This window comes from Anser cygnoides, chromosome 5 (genome assembly GCF_040182565.1).
Source record: "Anser cygnoides isolate HZ-2024a breed goose chromosome 5, Taihu_goose_T2T_genome, whole genome shotgun sequence".
In the NCBI taxonomy this organism is placed as follows: Eukaryota; Metazoa; Chordata; class Aves; order Anseriformes; family Anatidae; genus Anser; species Anser cygnoides.
In genome coordinates this window covers 19,180,888-19,206,201 of record NC_089877.1, presented here as the reverse complement: position 1 = coordinate 19,206,201, position 25,314 = coordinate 19,180,888, and the positions used below count along the sequence as shown (strand labels likewise).

At 37.9% G+C, this 25,314-nt stretch overlaps 1 long non-coding RNA gene across 9 annotated transcripts in view; it reads left to right on the top strand.

Annotated features, from left to right (window-relative positions):
* The window catches only part of LOC106040969 (uncharacterized), a 58,875-nt gene that overhangs the window by 20,253 nt on the left and 13,308 nt on the right, over positions 1–25,314 (top strand). For 6 of the 9 annotated variants that reach the window (XR_010831650.1, XR_010831643.1, XR_010831649.1 and 3 more), the window contains 7 exons: positions 6,682–6,776; positions 7,916–8,003; positions 12,079–12,265; positions 12,603–12,750; positions 18,307–18,418; positions 18,780–18,938; positions 20,421–20,565. This is a non-coding gene — a long non-coding RNA (uncharacterized lncRNA). Of the gene's footprint in view, positions 1–6,681; positions 6,777–7,915; positions 8,004–12,078; positions 12,266–12,602; positions 12,751–16,766; positions 16,953–18,306; positions 18,419–18,779; positions 18,939–20,420; positions 20,566–22,497; positions 22,934–25,314 lie in introns of all 9 variants that reach the window. The other 3 variants (XR_010831646.1, XR_010831642.1, XR_010831647.1) reach the window with 3 other exon arrangements.

Below are 25,314 nucleotides of genomic sequence, written 5' to 3'. Positions count from 1 at the left end.
CTACCTTTTCTTTCGTTTTGGAGAATATTTGGCATGGTGAAATATTTCCAGTGCCCTGATCTTGGGTAGAAAGACCCAAGGTCCTCAGGAGGTGCAAAGGCTGCAGCCCTTCTCCCTTGCCTTCCCTTGCCCTTCTTCAGCGTCGTGTTTCTCTGCACTTGCCCTAACACATAGCTATTTCAGCTGTAATGTGCCCTACCAGAGCATGGGGACAGTCCATAATGGCTTCCAAGTGCACTCCCAGGTTGTATTATTTTTCTTTGCAGACAGGAGATTTTAATTTATTGTAATGACAAATAGTTTTTGCATACATATATAAACTGTAATTGTGTTTATGGGCAATATTCAATGGGATGAAAGGAAATGGTGGTACACTTGATGTTCTTCTGTGGATGGAATTTATGTACATTCTTCAAGCTTCTCAGTTTTATTCTGCTTTAAAAATCCCAGACTTATAAACCATTTCTTATGCCAGTGTCAAGAAAACAATTCCACTGTCTGTTTAGTCCATATCTATGGTCTGCTGGAAAGTTCACCTGGCAGCTGCTGTTCTGTTGAAGTTGTTCTGTGTTCACGCCAATGTGGCACACTTCTGTTATCATAAACATGAAAATCAAATAAAGAATCTTTAATGTATTCTATGTTAAATATAAGCCTTTCGGTGTTCAAGAGGCAATCAGATGATGCCCTCTGTAATATGCTTTAACCTTTGGTTAGCCCTGAAGGTCAGACAGTTGGACTAGAGGATCTTTGAAGGTCCCTTTCAGCTGAACTATTCAAATTCCCAGTTAATTTTAATTCAAGTTTATATATGTTTGGTGTTTTAAGCTTGACTGTTATGAGTTAGTATGTATGATCCCAGCATCCCCATAGACTCCCAGTTATCTCCTTCAATATTTTTAGAGGAAGGCTGATTCAAGAGGAAGGCATTGCCTTGATTTAGGAGACAATTTTGAAAACCCTACCTTATGTCTGATTTTGAGCAAGTTATTAACCTATACCTTTGTTCCCCATCTGTTGATGGAAAGCAGTACTTCCTGCCCTGTAGATTATAAAATACACTAACGGCTGGGATGTGGTCAGATTCCACAGTTACCTAGAAGAAGTAGGTGTGCCAAATGGATTAGTTTGAATCAAATCCTAATTTATGTTGCTTGTCAATAGGGAGCATGAAGGGGAATGGATGAGATGAGAATGAAGCTGTTAATTTCTTTCCTGAATTCAGTGTGCATTGGCTGTGCTCAAGAAGTATCTAGGATGCCCAAATGCAGGGAGGACCAGAGCTGATCATTCTCATATTTTTGAAGTTAAAAGACAAAAACAGAAGACCACCCCTTCATGTAGTGGCTTTTATTATTAGAAAATTAATATTTTTGGAGAGGAAGGATGATTTTGTGGAGATGGAAGCCAGATGATCTCAGTTCTAATCCTGGTGTTGACACAGATTTTCCTGTGTGACCTCAGAAAAATCTCTTGCTGCATTCCAGTTTCCAATCAGTACAATGCAACAATCATTCTTTGTTGTGTCTGAGCAGCACTCTGCAGTTAATAATGCATGGTCACTAGACAGATTTTGACACATGCATAGGTGCTTAAAGATGGCGTTTGATATCCAGTGTTTTTTTTCTGTGTGGTGGTTGTTTGTTGTTTTTTTTTAAGCATTGAAACAAGTTAGGTGCTTAACTTCTGTGGCAGCTTAGAAGCTCTATTTCTGTCTCCATCAGTGGGTGCCTTAACCCCTTTTGAAGTTCTGTTATGTACTAATGTGCTGGGGTAATAGAAGAACTCTAGAAATTATTGTCCTTTATGAGTAATTTAGTACTTCCAGTAAGAGAAATGGGCAGATGTAATCAAGTGAAATCTGTTAAAATATGAAGTCACTTTGAATGTTACTTTGGTTATTTTTTTGTATTATTGGAATACAATTTGTATTATTGGAATACTTCAAGACCCATCACACTAAACTTTGTACTCACAAGATCAACTCCAGCTGTTTTTGTGAATTGCTTTGCAATGTAAATAAAGATTTTTTAAGAGCAAAGCAAGGGCATGTCCTCTACCTCTTGTCACGGGTACTTCAACTGAACACAAGACTGGTTCTGTAATTTCACATGTAAACAATGTGAGTCCCCAAGAAACATTTTGAAGCGGGGCCCTGTATTTCCTAAAACATGTAATCAACTGTCTGTTGGTTAAGAGCCCATCCTAACTGCAGCCCCAGCCTTGTGCTGTCTATTCCTTTCATGCTACTACTACTACTCAGAAAGGGACATAAGATTTCTTTCCCCATCATTTTTGCAATTATCCTTTTATATATGCTATCATATCATCAGTGCCATGCCTTTTAACACCTCCCTTCCATTACCTTCAGTGTCTCCTCAGTACTCCTCCTGGGTATTGCTGCTTCTTCTGACAACAATTTGCATGAGCTAGGTGAGCTGTGCTAATGTTAGTATTTGTCTTCCCTGCACACTGCAGTTTGTGCCAGCCCAACGGACCCATAGTAGCCTGTGGAAATGATGCAGGTTCTATGGCTCAGTGTTACTTTAGGTTGGCTGTGGTGTTCTCTGGGTTACTTGGGGTGTTACGTTCTACAAAGGACAAATTTTTAACTTCTAAAAGCCTGCCATTTGCTTTTGTTATGTAAGGCAAATGTTTATAATGGGGCTGAAAACTAGTGAAAGCCTCAGCTCAGTTACTCCCCTTTTAGGAATGTTTTTTGTGTTGAATTAATAGGTAGAGCCTCGTCAAAGGCTGGTGCACTTTGCAGCAGCCACTGCCAAAAGAGTAAGAGAGAAGCCAGAGATGAAGTGACTCAGCCAAGGTTATGGAGCAGCTCAGTGCAGAAATCAAGCGCAGATTACAGCTTGCCTGATAGCAACTTAATGCTTTAGCCACCAATTTATGTGACATGACAAATATCCAAAGTCTTTACCCAGACCCTTACTGTGTTTGTAGCTGGGTTGTGAGGAATGTTTCCCCTTTCCTTTTCCAAATAATCAACATTTAAAAATCAGTACCAGTGCTTTTTTTTGGTCCTTTCATTGACTTGGAATCTTCTTGGCTGCACATCTGATTCTTTGTAGATACAGGTACTGCAATTTGTATGCTGTTATCTGATCTATTTTCTAGAGTACGTGTAGCTGGTTTTGAAAGCGAATAAAAAGTAATCCATTTAGACTTTAAATCCATTCAGTAGCAACAATTATCTCAAGTGCTCCAGCTTCTAACATTCATCACGCTAGAAAAGGACACAAAGACGTTTATAAAAATATGACCATTTAACTCAAGTGGTGGTTCGAGGACATAAGAATAGAATCATTCTGTTGTGTTGAATAATATTATGTGGTTAAAATATGGCTAACAGGCCTTGAATATGGACATTAATGGTCGTGTGTGTGTAACAAAGGTCTAATAAGGGCACTCTAAAAAAGTTACCAAATATTACAGAGTTTCTTGGCTGCTTACATCAGCAAATATTCTAGGTAGAAGGAAAAATTGTGAAGTGTTGGCTGTTAATCTTGGGTGAATGTAAGAGATTCAATTATGTAATGTGACAATGAGTTTGTTCTGCTTTGCCTTAGGTTAGAATTTAAGCTTTTCCTCTTCAGGTTTATTCAGATTGTTAAGTGGCTGCTGAGAAGCTGGAATCTTGTCAAACAAACTTGGCTTTAAATTTTAAATTATTTTTAATCAATATGTGAAGAGGCCAAGCTCTGCCATATGTTACTCACCATCCATTAGTTGGTAGCTGGTCATTAAACTCTCACTAAGGTTTCCTAACTGTGACTATTGTGGTGATTTTTTTTCCCTCTCTTTGTAGAGTATGGGCAAAGGAGAGCATTCGTGGCAGATTGCCTTGAGGACAATAAAAACTCTCATGTAGTATGGTTGTTTGTTCAGGCACAAACAATAGGGACATTTTGCTATTACCATTTGCCAGCTATCAAGGGGTTTTGAACCCCCTCCCCCTTGGTGCCTACAACTCAAAACAGATGCAAAATCTTTCTTTTCAGCCCCCTTGAAATGACCTGTGGTGGTGCAGTGTCATTTAGAGGAGAAATTATTGGAGTGAGAGTGGCTCATAACAATAGGGGCCTTGTGCCAGGCACATGACAGAACAGTGAGGGGGCTGTTGGTGACTTTATTGGGGAGGAGGACGGCGATCTGGCAGGTGCTGCCATTGTTAAAGGTCCCCGCTCCTAGACAGTGGTCGCAGATGAGTTCATGTCATTTTGTTCAAGCTCTTTGCGCTGAGTTCAGTGATGTGACACTGGTCAAGTAGCCAATCCAGCCCTTCTGATCTCTTCAACACGGTCCCTTCTGTAACATAACCCCTTATTGCTGAGATATGTCAACATGCTTCTACGCCATATGGCTTCAAGCTAGAGTAACTTTTGTTTTCCCTGAAAAGGACATAATAACTTAATGTTTACTCTGCTAATACAGCCCTGGTACTCACTACTGATCCTGGCATTATTCTGTGGAGATGTCATCCAGAAAACCAATTAAAGTGTATTGATACAAAATAGATCCATTGGTTTAATGCTGAATTTTACAACAACAGAGATTGTTGCTTATGAGCTGAAGGCTCCCACTGACTATACTTAGAAGTGTGTGTTCTCAGGCTTTTTCTTTCTATATGCATAACAATGCAGTGTTCTGGTGGTGGGATTGCAGACCAGCAAACTGGGGTGAAGAAGTCGAAATTTTTTTACACTTGAAATAACAACATGAGTGATGCTAAGTAGAAAAGGTTAAACACATTGAAATAAATGTATTAATGCATTAATTTTACTCATGCTGTCCCTTTTCTGAAAGCACCAGGCCACACCATAATAGCTACATCTGCTTCTGTTGTACATATTGTTTAGTTCTAGTTTTGTTGGCTCAGAGAATAGAAACTGGTCTTTCTGTGGGGAAACAAAGAATTTGTTTTTGTAAATTGCCATTTTTTTCCTGAATAAATCATGACAAACTTGGCAGGTTGGACAGATCAGCCATATGGAATTTGGCAATTTTTAGTCTGCTAAGGATAATTAAACATGGATGTTATGTAGTCTAATGAGATACATGTTTGTGGTACAGGGGAGAAGCAGAGAGAGACAAACTGAAGAGATGGCACTCAGGAAAAAGTACGTCTTTAGACAGAATTGGAACTGGTGACATATAAGAAATCTGAAGCGTTTTCAGAGACACTTAACAGGCTAAGATGGGTAGTTTTCATCCAAACAGTGATTGTACATCCAAAATTGTCAGTTAATTTATAAAATTCCACTTAAAGGGTAGTGTTGTTTTGTTTGTTTATTTGTTTGTTTGTTTTTTTGTAACCAAACACCATAGAGGACCATTCTTTTACAAGCAGGCTGATGAATTATGAGACAGAACAAAGACTTGGTCACAGTATGTAGAGGAACGCAGACCACATAAAGCCATTTGCACTGCGGATAAATGTTATTATTATTATTATTAATCTACTTTGACTTTTTGTTGTTGGTACAAATAAAAAATAATGCTATTTGCAATGAAATGGACCTACAAATACATTTTAAGCATTAAAAAATTCTATATGAATTACTGCAATTTCATCAGATATAGAACCATACCTTAAAAATAATGAAGAAAGGTAACTTTGTAGAAAAAAAGAACTATGTAACTTGCTATTGACAAAACTAAATCAACTATTGCAGACCTTTTGAAATATGAACTTTCATAAAACACCAGTGAGAAACCTTTCAAATTTCACTGATTTTGTTGAAACCCTGAGAATTCCAGACTTTGTCTTATATTTGAAATGTTTATTAGTTTTAGGATAAGACTAATGTAAGTCTTAGGATAAACAGGTAGCATGGAAAGGAAGTAGCTTCTGGCTAAAATCTCCAGTCAGTAGGCTAAGAACATAATAGAAAAAGGCATTATGGTTTATAGGAGTGTCTAATATCAGTATAATGGGAAATGACTCAGGTATGCAACCAATCTAGCCAAATGGTCCACAAACAAACAAGCACTTCCCACCTCATTTCCCCCAAAATAACAAGGAGACAAGGAAAGTGAAAACAAATCTAAATGGATGGGGAGAGGAGGGAGGCATGTAAGGAAGGGTGTGAGGGAATGTGATCTGCTAAAAGAATATCGCAAAGCTCCCCCAATTGCACTATCAGTAATTCTTAGATCAGGGAAAGAGAGTCTCATCTCTGGGTGTGCTACTCCCATTCTGACCTTTAAATGGAGAGTACTTTTCTTATCCGTTTTACAACTAGTAAAAGGAAAGAGATTACTGCCCAGATGTGGGGAGGTTTTCATTAGGTTCAGTAACGCACTCTGACCCTTTGGATGGCAGAGCCAAAAATACAAAAGGAAATGAGGGCACATGCACATACGGTTTGTGAAATTGAGCCAAATACTCCATACTATCCCAGCTGAGTGACAGGAGCTTGTGTGGTCAAAGAATCCTCTCACTCCAAATTGATGCATTTTACAGTCTGACAGAGCCGTGGAATACACATTTATGCTACTATATGCACAAAACAATATTAGCAGAACTTTAAAATGCAAAAACCAAGCTTTCAGGTTTTAAGAAATACTAGGCTTGAGGTTGCCTGTTAAATGTGAATTGTCTCCGCTTGTGTGGATGCAGTAGGATACAGTCTTTAATGGCATGATCACACTGTTTTTCTACAGGTCTTTGCTTAGTTCACTTGACATGATAGACCTGCTCAGGAGTGAGTTTGGACTGAGCACTGAAGACTCAGTATTGCAGCCTGAACAGCTGAAAGGTGAGTAATAAATGAGAGGAAATGCCACTGCAAAAATAGGGCTGTCTGTTCCTTTCTGTATAGGATGCTGAGAAGTGTTTTGTCCTCTGTCTGTCCCACAGAGTTCCTAAGCAATTCTGTACATCTTTTCCGATGGAAAGTGCCTCACCTTCTGAGTGCCCAGCCTTAGAGTTTGGGCTTTTATTTGCAGAGGCACTGGGCATTCAGACTTGCAGTTGGAATCAGGGGATACTTTGCTTGCCACAGGACGAGAGGCTTACCAATGAAAGAGATGATTTTTTTTTTTTCGTACAGATCCTTTCATATGGAGAGTTCAATTAAGGTTGTTTGGCCAAGCTTAATTCTGACTTCTCAAAGTTCAGAAAGCCTGAAAACTTGATTTTGCTGTCTTGTTAATGCTCTGTGTTTAGAGGTTTCCATAAATTAGTTTGTAATCTCCTACTTTTAAGGAAGCAAAATGTATAATTAAAGCTCCCACCCAAAGATAACCACAGGTTCAGCAGCATGGCTTTAACTTTCAAATGCAGTGCACAGACTGGTCAAGCTGCAGAGATTCTGGTCATAAGAGCAAATTGTAACACGTGACCCCCTCCTGGTTGGAACAGGTTGACAGATATTTGTCAGCAGCAGTGAGCTGTAGGAGAAAAAGCTTATCTCTGGTGGAAACTACATTATAGTCATCTCGGTCTGGTTTCCAGTTTCCATCTTGCAGCTTCTCTTTTGGCCCATATTCTCTAATCTGTTCCAGTCCTGTCAGTTCTCAATTCCTGCTTATCACCCTAGATATGTGTTTTGGTCGAGTCATCTTAGCCTCAGCCCTATGCCCGTAAAATAGCTCGGTCTCAGCATACTTATAACTGTGTCTGGCATGTTAGTTGCAGGTACTGTCTTTCAGCTGAGGCCTGGTCTGGGTTGGTCTATTCTCCAGCTCGATTTGCCAACGATAATCCCCTTCTTCTATCTCAGATTGTCTCAATTGCCTTCTATCTCAGGATCCTCTAAACATTCTCAGTGCTATTTGTAATCTGCATAGTAAATAATAAACATAGTAAACTAAGCTTCATAATAAACAATAGGTGGGACTAGTAGTAAAGGTGTATATTTGGAAACTAATCTTTTCATATTTTTTTGGTGTCCAGAGCAGGATCAGAGATCTCAGAGAGTGGCAGCAGAGGCTTGTTTCACCAGTCCAAATGCTCTGAAGTCATTCCCAGGGCTTGTAAAGCTGTGAGTATTTTGACAGGATTCAGTAATTACCTCTTCTTTTTAAAGTAGGAAACAGTAATAAGGCAGAAGGATGACCATGGTCCACCCTGTTTACTTTAAGGGATTACATTTACAAGAAGAATTTGTTAATTACATTTCCAGAACTTCTCTGAAAATACAAATTACATTCATTAGATGGACTCATTTCTGATTTCCTCTTTGTGGTTCAGTGGACTTGATTATTGTAGGGAAATACCTACTATACAAGGATTATATCACTTATGTACCTATGAAATTATTTCTCTTTTTTTTTTTTTTTGTAGTGTAAAGTCCTGATGTGATAACAATTGGTGTATAGTCATATATATATATATAGTTTCTCTGGCTGTAGAGTTTATTGAAAAGGTAATGCCACTTAAATGATGCGTTGCTAAATTTTATCTGGTGTGTTTGACACACAGTAAAAGCAAGATTGGAAAAAAACAAACCTTATTGACTGTTAATACTAACTATTAACTTTAAAGTCTGGCTGTCATATAAATAGTACTAATTCTTTAATTTTTCCAGAGTTCTTCCTAGATGTTTGGAAGAAACAAATGTGTTCTTTCATTGCTCATGCGTAGAGTAGCTCAGTTTCCTGCAGAATTGAGACTGACCTCAGAATTCTCAGCAGGAGAGTTCAGCCTGGATGCGAAACTGAGGCTACTCTCAAATGTGCAAAGTTTGCTCAAGAGGAAGCACTATCATATAGGTCATTTACTTAAAAATCTTCATTGATAATCCATTCTTAGGTACATTAGCCTGAATTTTAGCCTCCCCTACCTCTCTAGGACTAAAACCAGAACTTATATACATGACAATATGTGTCCTGTTCAAGAATGCATGTGCAAATACTGTACATATGTGTTTTGGTAGAGTGCATTTCATTCAAAACACTAAGGTTTACTTACCTGAAATTCTTATACAATAAAGTAAACAAAATGAGAACTTTAAAAATGTTTATTTTTTTCTTAAAAATACCCATCCTGGAAATGACACTTCTAAGAAGCTTCTTTTTAGGAACATGGCACAAGAAGCCTGAAAATCACCACAATATAACTTTATGTTACAATAAGAAAAAGTGATCAGAAACAAACATCTAAGCTGTCTACACAGTAGGGTGTAAGACACTTGGGACAGATTCACAGAGGTCTTTATATAGCAAGAAACATCAGGTTTCTTGTCTGATCTGCAAGAATTAACATTGAAGAAGATAAAATTGTATCTTCTTTTTTTGCAATCAAACTTTATTTCTTGTGAATAGATCTCCCAAACCATAAAACCTAATATGATATTTTTGACCTGAAAATGGTAAGCACTAGCATTCTCACTTGTGTTAGTAAAGAACAACTATGGTGTTCTCTAGTAAGGGTCATTCACATCTGATACAATTGCTAATGTGCAAATAGATAGGTAACATAGGTAGGTAACTATCAGGAGTCATAGATGAAAACAGACAGACCCCAGAGATCTGCTTTCACAAAGCAACCATTGATACCTTGCTGACAACAGAATCAGCTAAGAAAATGAAGGTAGTATGCAGTCACCACTGCTTGCAACATGTGGGTTTTTTTGTTTGTTTGTTTGGTTGGTTGGTTTTTGTTTTGTTTGTTTGTTTGTCTTTCTCCTCAGCAGAGTGAGTAAAACAGTGGCAGACCACTAAGAAATCTTAGTCCTGCTGAGGGTCTGCAGGAAGGCCTGGAGAATGAGGAGCATGAAGTGTTTGTTTTTTTAGAACAGTGGCTCTTTCATCGTGGCAGGCTAACAGGCCTGGGAATACTCTATTCTGCTTCTGCTTGGTACAGAGTACATTTGAAGAGATAATAACAGCAAGCAACGTATCATAGCTTTATGATCACTCATCAGCTTTGGGGAGTCTGTGAAATGAAAGGCCCCCAGACTGGACAAGGTTGAAAGGTTGAGGCTACAACCAGACTTTTTGTTCCTGAGACGGCCAGAGCCATTACTGAACAACAGACAGCTGTGAATAGATGATGGGCATCTTTGCTTTGTTGCTGCTCCCTGGTTTAAGGATACTCTTGTCCTCCTTCTGCCCCTTCTATATTTGACAAGTTTGCTTTCAGCAGATATGACAGGCACTGGTGGGGGTCACTGGCCCAGTTCCACATTTCCACACTTGGCTTGCTCCAAGTTCACTGGCCTGAACTAATGTCTCCAATGGAGGTCGTGCTACTGAACATTATGAGTTTTTATATATTAAACATGCATTAGTGGTTTTACCCTGCTTATCTGACAGCTGTAGAAAAAATAAAGAAAATTCAGTTTGAACATTAAAAAGCAGGGCTTAATTTATGTCCAGTACTTTTGTTCCCCACTTTCTTTTTCATTTGCCAATTGCAAAGCTCAAGGGAGATAATAAAATGGAGGAGCTGCTACTTTATACTTCCATGTCTTTCCAAGTGCCTGTGCCTTGCTGGGTGAGCTAAATCTAAAACTAGGAAAAGAGTTTTCAGATGGAAATTTGATTAAACAATACAATCATCTGTCTCACAATCTGTTTTTTTATAAGGAAAGTATTTTTTTTTTCCAGGGGGAATTTTCTTTCAGAGGGTTTTGTATGAAAAGGCAGACGTCATGAATACTGATGGGAAGGGCTCAGTGTTTTGTTATTTCTGTATAACAAAGACAAAATGCTTTAATAAAATCAGAAAACACAGATGTTACTTTAAGTATATTTTGCATCTTTTACTTTTTTTTTCTTCCCCCTTTTTTTTTTAAGTTGGGAACAATCCCTCCCTCAGACTGACAATGGCAGCTCATGACAGACAAAATTAGCAGCTGGAAACTTAGCCAAAATTTGGGGCTTTTTAGTATGTTGTTATTGTTTGGGATTTTCTTAGATGGTGAAAGGCATGCTTGAAGGAAGAGGCATGGATGAATTGAAAGTCCTTGTTTCTCAATATAGTTTGACTGGATTTCAGTTTTTATAAACAGTTTAAAATGGGAAAATGCACAGCCCTTTGTTGAGAAATTAGCCTATTGTGTTTTTCTCTTTTTTGTGTTTGTGTGTGAGGACTTTAGAGGGAAGCTCATGTGGTTTGATAATATATACTTTTCATATTGTTTTCAAGATACCACATTTTCATTGGTTTAAAAAAAAAAAAGTTTCTGTATGTCATTGGAAAAGCAACATCTATCAATTTCTGTTTCTAGGGAGAAACCTAGAGATACCTGGTCACTCAGACTCTTGACTAAATAGTGGATCAAAGTGAAATAATTTCCTTGCTGTTTGCTCAGTATATTTAGGTGTCATGGTTGTTTTATATTCTGTGAATTTTACAGTAGCAAAGACGTCTACTAGAGCCTTGTCAGGGTGCAGAAGAAATCTGCTGGCGTGGTTAGATTTTGACAGTGTCGTCTTTATTTTCTTTGTGCATAGTGGTTTACACCCTGCCTGTTAAAATGGGCACCAGCAGGGTTGCCTTCAGCATGCCCAGAGCTGGGAGAGGGATCACGGCTGGGGATTATGTCCAAGTCCACCTGGTTGTCCACTGGTCTAAGTTAGTGCAGCCTTTAGGAGCCCTGCTTTCCTTAGGGCCAGATAACTCCAAGGCAGGAAACCTCTTCAGAGTTTACACTTTCTATACTGTATAAATGCTGTGAACACAATGGAGGAGTAAATCTGCAGGTCATACTTACCTTTCCATGAGACCTAGCATAGATGTATTCAGTGCTAGGCTTGAGTGAAAACATGCAATTGTGTTTTGTCTGCTTTTGGCATATCTTGGACCTCTGTGTTAATGGGGCTGCAATTTACAACAGTAGCTACTCCAGAATGGTCTCTAGATGCTTCACTCTTGAGGTATGTTTTCCTCAAAGAAGGTGAGGCAAAAGATATTTCTGTTCAAGAGGCAATGGATTTAGAGGCAGGATTTTATAGGTTTCCTGTTTTTGTCACAGTTATGTTCTGTCTCCTTATAAACCTGTGGGTTTTATAATGAAACACACTTGCTCAGGATTGCTGAGTGGTCATTCATTTCCTGGCCAGCATATTTGTCTATGGATCTTTTGGTTATGCTGTCTTTTGTTCTTTCAGGGTATAAGCTCTTCAGAGGAAGGATCATAGCTCTGGGTTCATACTACATATAAGAAATTGTGGGGAATACTGGGAAAATCCACCTGCCAACACTGGAAGATAATATTACATTCAAAACAAAATACTAGCATTTGGAGATTTAGCTTCCGTTCTTCAAATCAGCTGTGACTTTAAGCAACTCATTCAGGTAAAAATATCCTTTAAATACATGCCAATGGAAGGGAACACCTTGTAATGATTATAGCTTTATTGCAGGGTGGTGTTGACACCTGCTGAATGCATATAAACATAAAAAGTGAATTAGAAATGATGATGAAATGAGAAGGGATCACAGGGTAGAAGAGAAAATACCGCTGTCCTTGTTCCATTTCAAAGATAAAGCGATGTTATGTTTTTGTGCTAAAATGCTTAGTATGTAAACATTCCTTTTCAAAGAAGACCTGTTTACTGAGATAAAGTAATTCAACAAAAATAACTAGGTTGGATTTCAAAGAACATTCTCTGAAATACTGCCTGATCTCTAGTGTGCAACTGCTGGAGGAACAGGGAGTTGCTGCCCATGGGAGAATATCCCAGGTTTTGTTCTATGAGGAAATTTGCTGCTTCGATGTGGTTCTGTCCTTCCAGATGCCTGTGAATTCCTCCAGGGTACCCTGGAGCAGGACTACTCAGGTATTCTTCACCTCAACTCTTTTAACAGGTCTCCTAATCTCTCCAGGGCCTTTGCATTTCAATTAGTGATTACTTTTTTTTTTCTTTTTTTTTTTTTTAACTGGATATGCTTCGTCACAATCACTTTGAGGGTTAGAAAATGTTGTATCCACTGGGTCTACCTATACATATTATATTTGGTAAAGGATCACTTTAATAAGGAAAAATGATTTTGAATTCCATTGACTGGTGACATTTCCTTATTTCAGCACCATTTTCTTTTTAGACTGTATGGAAATTTGTTCCCATACTAATCATGTAGTGTTACTTTGTATGTAAATGTTATGATTGCCTCCCTATATTAGGGATTCTAATGCAGGAGAACATAGTAGATGGGAACTTGCTTTTTCAGGTTATTTTTCCAACTCCCAATATGCAGTAGAGTAGTATTAGAGACCCTGAACCTAACTGAAAATGAGGGAACTAATAAGCTGCTGTATGGCTCATATTCATAGCTTGTGAGCTGAACTTTTGAGGAATGGTCTGTTTTCCTGTGTTTCTGAGAGGATTTGAGGATTTGGAGTACGTTTGTCCAAAAAAAAAACTAAAAAATAAGGGCGTGATGGAGGGGAGAGAAGGGGGCTCTGGAAATGGAAGATAAGGAAAATATTTTGCCTAAGAAAACATCATGTATGCAGAAAGTATAATACCAGGTACTGTGAGAAACCTGGTACTGATGTTTCTGGCCTTTTTCACAGTTTGTTATAAGGACCATTCCCTATCATTTCCATTTGGAAGCATTACTTCACACTTGCAACTGCACAAGAGCAAATGGAGCAGAAGAGCCTAATTAAAGTTACAGGGACTTCTTTATGACAGAGCAAATGTTGGTTTAATGATACAGTTACAAGTCACAAAGAAATCAGAGCAGACGACCCAAGTTTTATACATTTTTGGCAAAGTAAGTGGGAAACTATGTGCTAAAGTGAGATCAACAGATGGGATGGAGGAAGAGGGGTACAGGAGGGGAAGAAAGCTACACACCCATGTACAAAACCAAAAAAAGCCCCCCAAGCCCTAACCAAACAAATAAAAAGATAAACAAAACAAAGAGATAAACCTTGCAAGAAACAGATTTTTTAAACAAAGTTTGCCAAGTAAGCATTTTTTTTCTTTTTTTGAGGGCAGATGCAAAGTGCCTTTCAGTTCATTTTGGATAGAAATAAGTGAACACATGCTGTGCTTTAATAAATCTTGGTGTAACCCCAAAGGGGAATCTCAGACCTGTGTTGGAGTTTGGTAATAGTTACCAAGCCTTTTTGCATTCTTTCCTCTCTTTGTCTGTGTTGGGAAAATAAATAAATGAACTAGTGATATGCAGAACTTCAATTCCGCCTTCTTACACAAGGACACAAACAGGGCAGGTAGATGGCACTCGTAGCATCTAGACAGTATCTAGTATTTTCAAATCTACTATTAAGACTGTGGGGCTGGGAGTCAGAACTCGACAGTTCAAAATCCTGCTATAACTGACCTTGGACAAAAGTTATTAAGTTAACACTTTCAAAATTTGCTGTCCAGAGAGAATTCTTACCTTATCCTCTTAACTTTTCTTCAGTTCATTCTCAGAGGTTCAGCTCTTAAATTTCCTTCTTAAATTCCTTCTTCAGCTGCTAAGTAATCTAGTTTTCATAAAAGCTAAGACACTGATGTAACCTTTCTGAATCTTTGTTTTCCCTTTTATGAAAAAGGAATAATATAATTCAGTCACACTTTATTTCACTTTTTCTGTATTTGGTCATTATTTTCTTTGCTTTGAAAAGGCATAGTAATGTTTCATATTAAGTTTGCATAATCATGTAGTCCTGTCTCTGGCTTTGCTATCATCTCTTCTCATGCTCCCAGCATTGTGCTGTCTACTGCTTGTTTAGCTGATTTTTTAAGACAGAGATCAGGAGTGAAATCTCATCTCTGTCAAACCCAGTGAAAACAATTCCAGTCTTTAAAAGAATCAGGATTTTATCTCAAATCTTGTTATTTGCCTAGAACACTTGGATAACTGATAATAATAATTGTTAACATGTACCATGCTCTGATCCCTGCCAAGCATTCTGCATAAAGACTTAATACATTTGGTAAATCTGGAGTTTGCTTAGTATCAGGCCATTACAACTGTATCTAACAAGGACAGAGAGCTCAGGGGAATATTATCCTGACTGCAGATGTGTTGACATTGGTGAGCCTTATGACACATCACACACTTATACAAAGCCCTGAAATTTAGTCATATATACACTTGGCAAATTCCTGCCAGTCCATTTTTCTGGGCTGCCATAACTTTTTTGGAGAAGAGTTTTAGCACACAGAAGAGGTTTAATGTATAAATTTCACTCTGCTTCCAACAGTTGGATTTTGTACAAATCCTGTAATACATGAATCAAAGCTATTGAGAGCACAGACAGTGCAAACAGGGAATGTCTGACACATGAATCTTCCAAGTGCACTACTGTACTTAACAGAAAAGGCTTGCAAAATTCTTGCTATTGTACACGTACTTTTCAGCTTACTGAAGCTGACCTTGCAGGTAACTCTGAGAGCTAAAGAAGTTGCCTTGGTTGAAGGGAGGTTTTTTTCTGAGCTACATGTATGGTTGTCACTTAGCTTTTTCTTAATGCTATTTTTGTATGAGATCATAGTTTACTCTGTTCAAATACCTGTGAAAAATATTCAGACACCTCTTCTTTTGGAGCAACTTAGAACAACCCTATTGATGCCAGTGGTCGCACTTGCTGGATGTGAATGCTTTGGTCTAGATGTAGACGTATAAAAAGCATCTGCTATTCCATGCACTGTGGCACAGACAGGATACACTCCCAAATGGAACATATTTTTCCATGCCCACAATCCTTTGAAAGCTCTGAAATTCATGTCTGGGGAAACTATTTGGTCAATACGCACTGTAAAGTTACCAATGTGAACTTGTGTCACGGGAAGACTGATCTTCTCACAGTCAGCGCAGGTAACTGAACAGCCTTCATTTTGTTACTGTGGATTGAATTGTTCTTGAACCTTTGTTTCCACATGGTATACACAGCACCTAACCATATATGTGATGTCAGGTTTAAAATAAAGTGTTTCCTTGAATCAGGGTAACATTAGGACCTTCGTTAGAACTGAGAGGAAAAATTGCCTCTTGGTTTCTCCCTATTTTGAAGCTGAAACAGTGCGCCTATGATTTGTGGTCTCTGAGTGTGAAGTGATCACACAAATGATGGTTGTGACAGAGGAAGAGTGAGGGTAAGAATAAGCTGAAGGCAGTTTGTGGACTAAAAAAAGTCAGATATAATTTTAGGGGCCTAAATTCTTTCCGTTCCTTTTTAGTTTGGAAAGGGGAATAATAATAAATTACATTTTGCAGGATGAAAAATACCTCTAGTACAGTATTGGTACCTACATTAGACCTTGTGTTTCCAAGGTGGCCTTTGCCCCTCATAAATTTCCTATTGCAGTTGGTCACAAAAAAGTTAATTACTAATTTCTAGGCAAAAAATGGATTAATTGACTAGGACTTAAAATATTATTGTTTACTTTATGTAATAGATTCAGTGAAAATGAAATGAAATACTTCCATCTCTGGCCGTGATCTATTTGTGTTAAATGAAAAAACAATTGTATCTATCTATCTGGTCTACTAATAACCTATAATCAATTTTCTGTGTCTGGGCATTAACTGTTAAATGCAGGTAACTTGTTTTGTTTTTATTGATAGCATTAGTTTTTAGGCTGTACTTTAGACATAGTGACATAGAGGTCACATTGGTAACTGGTGGAGTTAGACGCAAATTTGATTTGCAATGATAGAAAAATAGGAGCAGGTACAGTCCATTTGTCATAGCATTTGTTCAATAAGGCAGATTATCAAAATAATGATAAAGCATAAATAGTGTATTTCACCAAATGTGCTGAACAAACAAGGATTAAATGTGACTTTGAACTCTTCCCCATACATTATACTGAACCTCTTGCTTTCACTTCAGGACAGCTCAAACACATGCCTATCAGTTTTCCCTCTGGAATGTGGTGGAAATACTCTACAGAAACCACTCACAAAGGTAGCTCTTGCATCAGTGGGACACTGTGCCTGAGCAAATTTACCAAAGGAGGCTACTTGTGAACTATTGACTCAGTTAGAGCTCCTCCAGATGGTTGCACTGCACTCTGCGGTGAGCTAGGCATCATCTATGTCCTTCCTTCTGCTCCACTGTGTGCACTTGCCTAGGGTTTTGTCTGAACTGCTCTTGTTTTTCCCACATCACACTATTCTTCCTTATCTGTTTCTTTGCTGTCCCTTGCTTGGGTCCTGGTTCTTTGTACATATATTTCCTGGAAATACATTTTCAGATCATAAAAATTCTTCTATATGCCTCTCCCTTTGTATTTATGTGTGTGCATGTTTGTATGCATGTGTAAAAGTCTGGATACCTTTGTGTGATATACAGAGTTTACTAGGATGAAATTAAGGTCTTATATATGTGATACATTATTCACGATGCTCCAAACATTCCAGTTCAATTCCTCAGCTTGTTACTGTGTTCTGTTTTATCGCATGGCATATTTTGAGAACAGCTCTTTGAGAACTGTTTAGTTCAAGAACTTTAAAACTTTTAAAATAAATAAATAGAATAAAAAGTTCTTTTATTCTTCTGTCACTCTACTTGCCAAGCTAGTTGGTCTTTTGCTAACAGCCTGGATCTACAGACTAAAGACCAGCTACAGGAGAAATTGACTTCAAAGCATTTTGGCTAAGTGTGGCTTCCACTATACAGATGAAGTCAGGTGCTTGTGCTATATGTACAAGGCTAACCAACTAGATGTTTGCTTTTCTATTTTGAAGACAGTCTTCCATTCCATACCTTAAAACTATTACAAACTATTACTGGTCTTGAAATGCATATTTTTTTATTTTTTTTTTTTTTACTGGTATACCCCTCTTTACAATGAAGTGGAAGGCAATAGATAAAGATTTGTTAAAGGAGGAAAGGAATTTAATCTCTTTCAGCTGTGAATTTAGAAACTGTGGTTCTTCAAGATATGTGGGCCTAGCAAGAGAATTGTTCAAATAAGCCTGGATTAGTATGTATTAACTCACTTCATATAGAAAAGATGGTAAAACACTCTAATGAAGTCATATTGACAAAGATCATGCAATCCTATGTGTAAATTTCACTGTCGTGCATGTAGAAATGTATGTATTGTGTGAAAGTAATTGTGGGTATGTTGTGTGTTGATGTGAATACTTTGATAAATATTTCGACTCTTGAAACATGAAGGCACTTAAATATACAGTTACTACTGACTGAGTCAAATATGTGCTTCTCTTAGTAACAGTATGAAAAATTAGAAACTAATGTATAAAATCTGAGAATGTGGGGGAAGTCAAAGCAGAGTAATTCTTCTTGAAAGGAAATGTTGAGGAGGGGAGATATGGATAGATATGGAATGTGCAAAGTGATGATAAGAAAACATACAATATACACCTTAAGCTGTTGTTGTATCAAAAGAACTTTGCTTTCTTAGGCTCTGGAAGAAAAACTACTGGATAAAATAAATTGGTCTGTGGCCTCTTGAACTTGCTAGAAACAACCTTGCTGTCAAGCGCAACGCTAACTTCAGAGATCTTAGCTGAAAGGTATTGTCACCCTCCCTCCTCCTCTTCTTTTTCTTCTTTTTTTTTTTTTTTTCTTCTCCCTGTTCTCTTGGGAAACTATTTTGTCTATACTGATTTGTACCCATAAGGAGAAAATGGATGCAGATCCAAAATGTTGCCAGGGATCGGGATAGCTCTGACAGTTCTGACGAGGCTAGCAGCCTCGAGAAAAGTCAACCAAGGCTCTTGGCAGCCAACCTGGTTTGGGGCAGGCAAAATTCTGGTCCATTTCTGGACTGGTGTCTGGAAGCATTCATCCCATGATGGCATAAGTCATATCTAACGGATCAGTTCTGGGCATATATACCCATTTGCCATTTTGCATGCTTCTGTCTCTGCGCAGGTCTGCGCCTAATGAATGCCGAGGGAAATGTTCTTAATGCTGCTTTTGAGGTATCACTTCTTTAGAGAAGACAACCAATTTTACTGTTTACTTTGTTACCATGTCTCAGAACTTCCTTCACCTCCTGACTGTGACCCTTACTGTGACCTGCAAATTGAGGTAATTGCAAATTCTCTACTCCATCAGCAAAGAACAGTATCACTCTTTGATTTGCATTTGTCCACATCTGAGCCTCGCATAAGCAGACACAACATCAGAGATTGATATTAAAAGCACTCAGCATATGACAGTGCTACGTCTAAGTTGTAATTTTATTTACATGCTAAAGTTAGTTATTTCTGGGAACACTCGTACGTTTTGCCAGGTATTCTAGTACCTGGTAGCTAGCTATTCTGTCATTTTACCAATTGTTAGTAGACTTCTGCCAAGTTGTTTCTCTTTTGTTATGAAAGAGATAAAAATAAAATGGGCTGGACCTGCATCAAGAAATGATTTTAGATACAGCTTGGCAACAGAAGTGACCCTCAGCAACATTTTCCATTGTACAGTCACTTTTTCTTTTTTTTTTCTCTTAACTGGGCAGTATGATAAATTGCTAATTTCAGGTCAGACAGCTTAAAGTGCAGAACAAAAACAATGACACCATGGAAAATAAAAAGGTTGTCCAGCATATTGAGTTTAAATTTAAATCTGTCTCTCTCAGGAAGCAGACTTTAGCAACAAAGATGGAAACACCTCAGAGGAATATGTCTGAAGCCTAATGAGCAGGAATATCTTTCAAATTCACTAAGACAAGCAGGATCCTTTCTTCTGAAAAATGGATGAACAAAACCTTTTTTTCTTCATCTCTCCCCTTTTATATAGCAATAATTCTACTGTGTCTGATTAAGAAGTTTTTTGTTTCTTTCTAGTTCACCAAGTGTCTACTTTCTGTTTTTAAGAGGTTAACATGACAGCGGTAAAATCAATTGTCTCTTTGTATGTGTCTTTTTCTGACCGAATAAAAGATGTTAGGAATGGTCTCAGAATGGTAGATCTATTCCTTGTCAATACAAGTCTGTAACAATATTATGAAATATTTCAGAAATGCTTACTGGGCATTTACCAGCATTTTCAGAAGTTGGGTGCTTAGATCCTATTGAATATACTGGGAGTTAGGAATTTCTTGATAATGTCAGATGTCCAAATACCCAATAACTGCTAGTTTTTAACCCACTAAAATTGATGACAGCTAAGTAACCAGTACTGCAAAATCTTTGTAAATGTGATTCTGGGCTCTTCAGTCTTTCCTGAAACTGAGATTGGACTGTTTAATCATGAACATGGTTTAGAAAAGTTTGTCTTGATTGTTGGTATACTTTGTTCCCGAGGGAGATACCACTACTATTTCAAATATCTCATTGTCATGTCAGTATTTGACACATGAATGCGATTTATCTGTGTTAAATATATTTATCCTCAGTGATTTTACTCGGCATATGAGAAGATGCAGTCACAACTGCGGATGTTTCAAAAGGTAGGGATATAATGTAAACTTGTAAATAATTAGGAATTTACTGGGTCAAAATTTAGTTACTGCAACCTCTCATATCAAGCCAGCTTCTGTATGATTTTTATTGCACTTCTCTGAACAATTTCCAGCATGCCAAGATTTTGTTGGTGATGAAATATATGAAAAGTGAATACAAAATTCCAAATTTACTGCATTACAGCCCTGTGGTGGGAGACTATTAAATCCCTGCACTGTGTGTGATAAAATGCCTGCTTCCTGCTTCTTCCTGCCTGGGTAAGTATTGAAAAGTCTTTGTCCTTTTTTCTGCACTTCATCACGTGGCAAATTCATGTCTAATTTACTTTTCACTACCATATTGAGATTTTCTAGGTTTTTGGTTCTAATTGAATAACAAAGTTTTAGACAATTTCCTGGAGTTACAAGCTAGAGTGACCATCTGTGGGACTAAGAGTCATTAAGTTTCCATGTCATTTCCACCCATTGTCTTCCTTTTAGACTATCCATAAGGATTCCAGTTAGCAACCAAACGTAATGATGGGTTAGTTTTTTGTGTCGTGGGGAACACCTGTCTGTTGGGAAGAAAACTGAAGCTTCCAACTTTTTTAAAGTAGATCAGTGAAGAATTGTCAGTTGGGAGCAACATTTGCTCACTAGCAATCTGGTTTGGCTACATCAAATCCATGACCCAAAACTGAAAGATGTGGTTGCCTGATCAGTCTGTTTGTTCAGGGCTAAAACATAATTTAGTTTAGGCTAAAACATAACTTTCTTTATCGGGTCATAAAATAGCACTTGAATAGCTTTATGTATGCTTGGCTATACTTTTAATACTCTTTCTACAGAATTCTCACCTACGTTTAACTTAGCTTTTTTACTGAATGTATAGATCTGGTGTGAAATTAGGGGGGTGTCCCAAGCACAATAAGGACCAAAATGAATATACGGAGAGATCCCACCTTCTGGTTTATTAGCTGAATTGATAATTAAGTGACAAACTCAAAGGGTGAGAGAAACATGTTTTATATATGTTTTTACATATGGGTATCCTATTAAAAAATGATTTGTTTTTCCTGCCTAAGGTTCAGACATTGCATTTAGTCCCTGTATTGCTCATTTTTTTCCTCAGGAGTTAGTATGTCAGTAGTGAATTTCAGTTTTATTAATGAATTCTTCTTACCTATTAATCCTTCTCCATTTTTATGTCAGTTGTTCTGTTTTTCTTTTACTTCTGTCCTAAAATGTTGTGTCCTGTGTTTGCTGAAGCTGTATTCTACCACAGTGACAGCTGCATTTCAGGAGTGGGATTTCCTGTTCTTTCTGGTGTATAATTTCCAAAGCTGTCTTAAAATAAGGGAAATACAATTGGCATTTTTTCTACAGCACCCACATTATTACAAGTGCTATGTGGAAAAGATACAAAGTCTGTTTCCCTGCCCAAAGGACTTCTCAATCATTTTTAAGAGTAGTTTAGCAAGTGGAATCAGAAAATAGTATGGAACACATGCAGATGAAGCATTCTGCAGTAATTATTTTCTTTGACTGATCAGATCAGATGCACATACAGCTGCAAAAGAAAGATTTTCTTGTAGCAATAATTATTGCTAATAAATGACTCTTATGAATGTGATGGGGATGGTTAGTGATTGAAGTAAGAAAAAGGCAGTGGAACAATAGAAAGGAATAGAAAGAAAAGGTAGCCCCTTTTAGGTGTATGACTAAATGAACATTTTACGTTCTGGGACTTTCAGCAAGTTAGGCCCGTACCGAAGATGAGTTTTGCTGAGTGGCTTCTGTAATTTTGTACCAAGTCCTTTGAAATCATTTCTGGCTGAGACTGGAAGAAATCAGGCTTAGAAATGAAGAAATGAAAAACCAGGATTTGATTCATCTTTTTTGGTTTTGAAACCAAAAACAATTGCCCATGTTTTAGTATTTTTCTCCCTTGTTCTAGCTGTAATTTGTGCAGTTGGGCTCTGAACTGACAGATTTACTGCAACACACAGAATTTGACCCTTAATTGCAGCAAAAGAAAATGGGCAGTGGAAGGTTTGCAAATTTCCTGGTGTCTTTAGCCTTCTGTTCTTATGAGGCATCAAGTTCCTCTCTATTTTATTCTTTTTTCACTTTTTCTTTTTTTTTTTCCTTTTTTTTAATCATGCAGGTTTTCTTTTGGCAAACAGGTTTGCATTTCCTTCTCCTTTGCAGAATTTGTGGCCACATAAGTTATCAGCTATAAAAAGGCAAGAGCAGGAAATCTTGTCCTTGACATACCCGGTGGAATAAATAATCAAAAAAAAAAAAAAAAAGTGAGCCATTTCCCATTACTTTGTTCTGTTGGTAATTGCTGTAAGAGATTGCCAGAAGGAACAGAGTCTGTCTTCAGGTCAGGATGGTAAACTGTGGTGTCTGGCCATACTACAGAAAGCACAATTTTTATTTTCTGCTAAATGAGGTAGAGCCATTATTTCTTTTGACAGCTAACCTTGTGAGCAGGATTAACTGCAGAAGAGTATGCAAGGTCTGTGTTGAACAGGGGTGAGAACAGTAACAGAGATAGAGCCGAAGGATGAAGAGCAGGCCACTGTGTTGGAAAGAGGCTCTGTAGCTTGCATAGCTGATTCACAAGATTCATGATTTAAAGGTCTGGACTCGTATTCTAATATTGTAACGCTATGAATGGTAAGAAGGTGACGGAATCATTTCCAAAGGATCAGTATTACCTAAAATATAACAACATATCAATACCTTAGACATGTGTTGTTGGATAATGGGAATCATTCCTTAGAAAGACTTAGCTCCCCTGATTACCTATACAGACAGCCTAGATGGTAGGTCTTCTGGGGTTGATGTGTGGTTAAGTTCAGTCAGACACATTTCATTCTCCCCCTTTTTCCTACTCTGCGAAACATGGCAAACTGATATTTAGCCATGAAGAAAATGCTTTGTTAATTGCATATGGCAATTCCTTGCTCTGTTATTACAATTTTCGGTGTAGCATCACAGGACTTCACATCTTAGGCAAGTACAGGATTGCTTTCTGCTCACTGCCTTACAAACACAGCAAAAAGATGGTCCCTGCCCTTCCAGCCTAAATATCAGAGACAACAGATGGAGGCAGCCTGGCCAGTACAGAAGTAGAATGCCCACAAGGGGAAAACTTGGGCAACTAGAGTCACAAGAGTGACGGCACAGCACAGGGTCACAAACTTGTGCCATAAATCCCAGCTCTGCAAACTCTGTCCAGCTTGAGGGCCAGAAAAAGGAACCAAATATGTCTGTTTCTGCTTTGAGCTTAGCTGGAACATTGACAGACCTCAGGGACAGCAGGAGCACGCCACATACACCAGGAAAGCATAAAGCAAAGAGAGTTTACCTTAATGCCTGGATAATAATATTAGTAAATTACGATAGGTTAAAGCAAGAGGGACTGGGGAGAGGAGATAGCAATCTTCTCTTCTGTCTGGTTTATACAAGCAGAACTTCCTTCTGTGCTTCCCCATTTTCTTGGCTACTGAACTCAACGCTCTTTGTTTCAGTCGTCTTTAATAGCTGCTAACAAGGAAATCGCTCTGTATTCTTCCATTGCTTACACTGCACTTATGCTCAGGATACAGAGTATATAGCTAATATATTCCATGTTTAATTAGCCCTCTGGTGTCAAGTTAAAATTTGAACTTGTTGGGTTACACTTCTTTCTTCTATAAGTAGATCTGACCTGGGGAGTGGCTGTCTGAACAAAAAAGTGCAGTGTTACAGCTGCTCTTTTTAGTCCTAGAAAATGAGCAGTAGCAAACTCTGGATCCCTAGGTTAATTTCTGGGATACGCTCTGAGATGCCTACAATGAATGGTGTAACTTTCTGCACTGCACTTTCTGGAAGGGTAATGTAATTTTTATATGCCAAGCATCCCTAGAATAGGCTGTGCTTGCTGTTTTTGTATATAGGGATTTCACGGCTTCTCAGCAGCACAGATAAAACTGAAGTGAGCATTATCTCACGTTGTTAATGGGGTGAGGGAAAAAGAGGGATTGTGACCAATGCCGTTGAGATGAAGGAGCCTTCCACCAGCTGCTGTTGTCTCACATGTGCTCATCTCCTGATGCAGAAGCTGCCAGATTGGCTTGCTGGTTTTGCGCTATTATGGGGAGCAGACACATGACTATTTTGCTATTTCCTACCCTTTACTATATCTAAAAATAACAACAGTAGTATAAGCAGTCTTAGTATTAACATGTCCATAATAATATTGAGAACTAAATAATTAAACCAATATCAATCCAGAAAATGATGTACTTTTAATATAACAGTGTGCTACTTTCTATTAGTTGATAGTGTTTGAAATTTTCAAATGGATTGAGGCTTCTACAGGTGTTTTTTACCAAAAAAATTGTACTTGAGTACTAAGTTTTATGAATTTTTTCTACTAGATATAGAAATAATGAAATTGCTAGCTAGGCTGCTTTTGTTGACGTGCAGCTGCCAATCGGTAAGATTCATGAAGATCCCTTTTGTGTGCCTGTTGTTATCATTTGATATGTGACATAAACTGGGGCAAACAAGATTCTTATTGCAAGTGTCCATTTTGATAATGGAGACCAAATGTTAAAAGATAACAAAGAAACAAGTGCTTTTTCTTTTTTTCCTCTTCCCCCCCCGCCCCACAATGGAACAGGCACTCCTCAATTGCACTGGGTTCTGAGCATTTGTTTTTAGATCTGAACTTTGAATTTGGTAACATAACAGTTATGAGAAGCCAGGCACTTAGATAATACATGGTCAATATATTTAAAGTCTTTGTTTAGCATTTTTTCTTTTTCTTCTAAGGGAAGCATATTGATGATGTAAAGTACAGGTACCCAAGAGGTTAATCACAACTACAGTAGAAAATATCAAACTTCAGCAGCATGGATAATGGCAGTACAAATTACTGGAATGAATACAATGAAGCTCTTTGTTTTCATATAAGAATTAAAAGATATTTCCAAATGTATCGAGCACATTCTTCGCTACAGCAAAGTCTGT